We start from the raw sequence: 6000 nt of genomic DNA on the forward strand, positions 1-6000 counted from the left end.
TTAGGGTAAGGGGGGCGGGTACCTGATTTTGACATGTTCAGTTCCACTTCAATGTTCGGTCGGATCTCTGCGGCAAACCGAGCGGAAGTTCGGCGCACATCTTTCCCCCATAGCCTCTTGGGACACATCACAGATTCCAAGAGATTGCAGGACCATTCACAGGGCACAGCGCTGCTCACACATGTGCAGTGGGCAGCCGGCTGTGAAGCCGCAAGGAGTCACAGTTGGTTGCCCACAAATGCCGGAAAAGTGCCAATTCGGGTGAGGGCATCACTGGATCCTGGGACAGGTAAGTGTGTGTTTTTTAAAAGTCAGCAGCTACAGTATTTGTAGCAGTTGACTTTCAAATTTTTGTTAACAGGGTGAAGATCCTCTGTAATGGCTGTGTTTAAACCTACATATGAAATTGATCACCATTAGCACCTGCTTGGTATAATTTGTTATTCATACACACGACTCTAATCCTACAAAATCCCTGACTTTGTGCAAGTGTACTAAATGTGCAAGTGTAAAGCTTTGTACACGCGGTTTGATTGTTGGAAGCGGATTGTCTGTTAACAGACTGTTGTCCTTAATTCTAAAGCCGCGTACACATGAGCGGACTTTTCGACCATACTGGTCCGACGGAACGAATCCGACGGACAATTTGACCATGTGTGGGCTTCATCGGACCTTCAGCTGACTTTATCTGTCGAAAATCAGACGGACTTTAGATTTGGAACATGTTTCAAATCTTTCCGACGGACTCGAGTCCGGTCGAAAAATCTGTTCATCTGTATGCTAGTCCGACGGACAAAAAAGGAGCAAAGGCAGCTATTGGCTACTGGCTATGAACCTACTTATTCTAGTCCCTTCGTACGTCATCACGTTCAAATCAACGGACTTTCGAACGGACTTTAGTCCGTTCGTGTGTGGGCAAGTCCGGTCGTTCGAAAGTCCATCGTAACTCTGTTGAAAGTCCGTCGGAAAGACCGTCAGACCTTTGATACTGAAAAGTCCGCTCGTGTGTACGCGGCATTACTGTTAGTACGCTTCTTTAGACAATTGTTTTCCAATTTTCGTCCAACAAATGTTGGATGACAGGCTAGTAAATTTTCAGCGGACACCGGCTCCACGTCTGATTTTTGTATGGACAGTACACAAGTCCGTCATACAAAAGTTGAAAGTACAAACACGCATGGTAGGAATCAATGCTCACCAAACACGAAATTAGCAGAAGGGGCCCAAAGGTTGGAAATTGGAGCTGAAATTGGAGCTGAAATTCCTCGGAGTACGTCACTACATTTGTGTTGTCGAACGACAATTTGCTTACCGTTAGTATGCAAGACAAGATCCTGGCACACGCCCTTTTGACAAAAATTAGATGATCGGTTGGCCAACAATCGTACCGTGTGTGCGAGGCTTAAGAATTGATGCTGGCTTGAAGACAAAGGATAGTCACGCCAAATATTGATTTGATTTAGATTTTTCTTTTGTTTGCTCACTTTGCATTTTGTAAATTGATGAAAATAAACAATTAAAATATATCTTTGAAAGCGTTCTTATTTTACAGCATTTCTTCACAACTGCTTAAAACATTTGCATAGTAATGATTGTATATATATCTTTTTTTCATACAAACACTGTATATACACTATCTCACAAAAGTGAGTACACCCCTCACATTTTTGTAAATATGTTATTATATCTTTTCATGTGACAACACTGAAGAAATGACACTTTGCTACAATGTAAAGTAGTGAGTGTACAGCTTGTATAACAGTGTAAATTTGCTGTCCCCTCAAAATAACTCAACACACAGCCATTAATGTCTAAGCCGCTGGCAACAAAAGTGAGTACACCCCTAAGTGAAAATGTCTAAATTGGGCCCAATTAGCCATTATCCCTCCCCGGTGTCATGTGACTCGTTAGTGTTACAAGGTCTCAGGTGTGAATAGGGGGCAGGTATGGTAAATTTGGTGTTATCGCCCTCACTCTCTCATACTGGTCACTGGAAGTTCAACATGGCACCTCATGGCAAAGAACTCTCTGAGGACGAGAAAAAAAAGAATTGTTGCTCTACATAAAGATGGCCTAGGCTATAAGAAGGTTGCTAAGACCCTGAAACTGAGCAGCAGCACGGTGGCCAAGACCATACAGCAGTTTGGTCACAGAGTCTCTCAGCATTCGACATCACTTCCGGCTCCTTCTCCTCTCCTCGCTGATGACGCCGGCTCACACAGCGTTCCAGTGTCTCATTCTGCTGCTGACGGTGATAGACCCAGTGAAACATACATGCATCACTCTGAAGACTTTCCTCTGCTGTGACCCCTTCCAATGCCGTTTTTATCACTTCCATGATGTGCCCGTTTTATTCCTCCATCTTGTAAGTGGTTTTAAACCCAGTTGGGATATTAAAAAGTTTTTCTTCTACACTTAGAGGCGCCTTTTGTTTGTTTATACAGCCAGAAGAGTGATTACAAAAAAGGAAAAGCAAATTTGGGACTTTAAATGAGGCTGGCACCAAAGGGATGCTCGCCTCCATCCCGGCCATTGGTTAAAAAGAAAAAGAGAGGTGGGACTTTAAATGAAGCACACAGCAGCACAAACGCAGGTCAAGTGACCAAAATTCATTTATTTGATATAATCCATGGTATGTAAAAAACATTATGGGCATCCATCCTCTAAAATGCTGTGGGCATCAAGCCTCTATATAATAAACCATGGATTAATTGTACATAAAATACACATAAATTACACAATAAGTCATGATCCATTGTCACAAAGAAAGCAAAGATAACAATCAATATGCATGTGTACATTTGTCACTGTAATTAGACCCAAAAAGAGCCATGAAAATTAGGACAAAAAATTGAAATAGTAAAAGAGACTTAATGCCATGACAGATACTTATGGAGGTAAGTGGAATCATTGAAATTTTGGTATTCCATGATAAGGGAAGATTGGTAATAATCAAAGCTCTACGCGTTTCGCGGTATAGCAACCGCTCATCAGGCGCATACATCATGGAATGATTCTAAAAAATATTTTTATTAAAAAAAAAAAAAATGATACAGTAAATAAGCAGAAAATGAGAAAAGGTTTTGTATAAGAATGGAATGAGGAGTGATTACAAGACGCCAGAACCGCCAGAGACCCTGAACAACAATGTGGTATATAATATCTTCTATTTCTTTAACAGATACTGAAATACGGGTTCTAAATAAGGGTTTGGGATTTTGTCCTAAAGAAAAAATGAATGATTTCATCTTGGAACAAAGACGTTTGCCGATTTTATAGGCAGTTAAGATTTTAAGCATATTTTGCATTTCAACCTGCTATCTTGAATAGAGAATATTTGCCTTTTTCAATTAAAAATTAAAAATTTAAATTTAAAATCTAAAAGTTCTAAGGTACCCCCCACTTCTTGCTCTGTCGTTGAGGTGTTCATTGACAAAGTTGATAATGATTTGAAGTCTTTTTTAGAAGACAAAAATAATATTGACCATAGACCGAACAATTTGAGTCAGAAAAACATTATGTCGTTAACATCCTTGTCAGCTTGGCGAGATGTTGTTATCAAGCTGGCTGACAGGGGGGGGGGGGGGGGGGGGCTATTGTGATTATGGACACCCCAAAGTACGAAGTAGAAGTGTTGAAGCAATTATCAGATTTTGATACATATAGACAGCTGGATTCCAATCCAGTATCTAAAGTACAAACTAAAATTAAGAAAGCTTTGACAGTAGCATTAAAAGATGGAATTATTGATGATGAAACATACAGATTTTTATTATGTAAACATCCCATTACACCTGTGATGTATATTTTACCTAAGATCCACAAAGACCCCATTAACCCACCTGGACGTCCCATCGTTTCAGGGATGGAATCGGTGACAACATCATTGGCACAATATTTAGACAAATGTGTAACTCCATTATTGGTTAACACCAAATAATTTATACGGGATACCAGTGATTTCCTTAATAAGATTAATGGTATCTAATTGTAACTTGATTCTATCCTTGTTACATAGGACGTATCCAGCCTCTATACCATTATTCCCCATGAACTGGGTATGGAAGCATGTCGACAGCTCTTGGTACAATCACATTGTTACAATGATCGACAAATTGCTTTACTCTTGGAATTACTGAAAATTGTCCTTGAGGAGAATTATTTTCTCTTCAAAGAAACACATTATACAGCTCAAAGGAGCACCCCCAACTCGTTCATGAATATGATTGAAACATCATTTATATATAATACATTTTTTTTTGGAACACTGCCAGGGATGGTACAGATTTATAGACGACGTGTTGGCTGTGTGGGGCGGTGACATTGGAACCCTTTTATTATTTGATCAGGTCGAGAAGAGAGATTAAATGAAATGGAAACTAAACTAATTAGTAGAAATTATCCAGAATCAGCAGTTAAAAGAGAACGTCTAAATCTAAATAATAGTAGGCTAGGCTCATAGACATACTAAAAGAATTCCTTTTGTAACACAATTTCATCCATTTTCTAATGATATTTTTAATATTATTATAAAACATTGGACCTTATTGAGAGAAAGTTATTCCACTATAGATGAATTTTCTTATCCATCCTATAGAAAAGGTAGGGCATTAAGAGACCGTTTAGTAAGATCAGATCAAACTTTCCTTCCACTCCCAAAACAACCTTTTTGGGACCACGAAACATGGAATAATTTCCCTGTTTATCATGTATTCAGTGTAATTCAATGATTAAAGGAAAAAGTATATCACACCCCCACAAAAGTTTTGATATTCCAATTAAAGGCCACTACACATGTCAATCATCAATTATGTGATCTATGCCATAAAATGCCCATGTGGGTTACTTTATACTGGAGAAACAAATCAAAAGGTTAAAGACCGCATAGCTAGGCATAAATACTCGATTAGAGACAAATTAATACAATTACCCCTGGCTAGACACTTTTTAGAGAAGGGACATTCAATTTCCCAGTTAAAATATATGGTGTTGGAAGGCATTAGTAAAAATAGGAGAGGGGGTGATCGGGAGTTGGTTTTAAGAAAATGTGAGGTTTATTGGATACATTTCCTTAATACTATTGTTCCGAAAAGGACTAAACACAGATTTTATTTTTTTTTTTAACTGATTAGGAATATTTATTCCTTCTCACTTTTCCCTTTTTTTATTTTTTATTTTTCTTTTCAGAATTATTTATTCTCATTCTATTTTTTTGTTATACATAATAATATTATTTTTGGATATCTAGATCATGATAATCATATACTTTCTTTGACAGATTAACAATATGATGGTTTCAGATAGAATAGTGATATGAATATCTGCTTTATTAACCATTTCTGTATCAGTGGCTTTGAAAAAATCAACCCATGAAGGAATACAATTATATTAATGAGTAATTAACCATGATTCCATATGTGATTATTTGAAAAATGTTTAAATTCTCATGAATGTGTTAGTGATGTTAGATGTGTTCTGATCTGAGGAAGGGCGTAAGCACGTGAGCCCGAAACAGAAATCTCTTTGAACACTTTACTATGTAACTATTTTTAAAATTATTGAACAAATAAAATTTTAAGTGCAGTAATCCTTCAAACTTTATATATATATATATATATATATATATATATATATATATATATATATACACAGTATCTCACAAAAGTGAATACACTCCTGTAGGCTTCCTGTAGCTGATCTTTTCCCCATTATAGTGTTTCGAGGTTGAGGTGGCTATTTTGGTGGAGGATCAAGATTTTGCTTCCTCATGTCATAGCTGATCCGTTAATGATAGTTGGGGGAATAATTAAGCAACAGTAGGAGAGGTGGAGGAAGCACACATCTACAACAGAATGAATGAAGCAGAAGCAGGGATGATCATGCACGGCAGGTCCTCAGGTACAGCTTCCTCACCAGCAAGGACAACAGTGAGCAGCACAGTAAAAACATCGCTAAATCTCACAAAAAATGTTGTGAGACTAGCCATCAGATGCACAGTGA

The sequence above is a fragment of the Aquarana catesbeiana genome, linkage group LG11, assembly GCF_042186555.1.
Source record: "Aquarana catesbeiana isolate 2022-GZ linkage group LG11, ASM4218655v1, whole genome shotgun sequence".
NCBI lineage: Eukaryota > Metazoa > Chordata > Amphibia > Anura > Ranidae > Aquarana > Aquarana catesbeiana.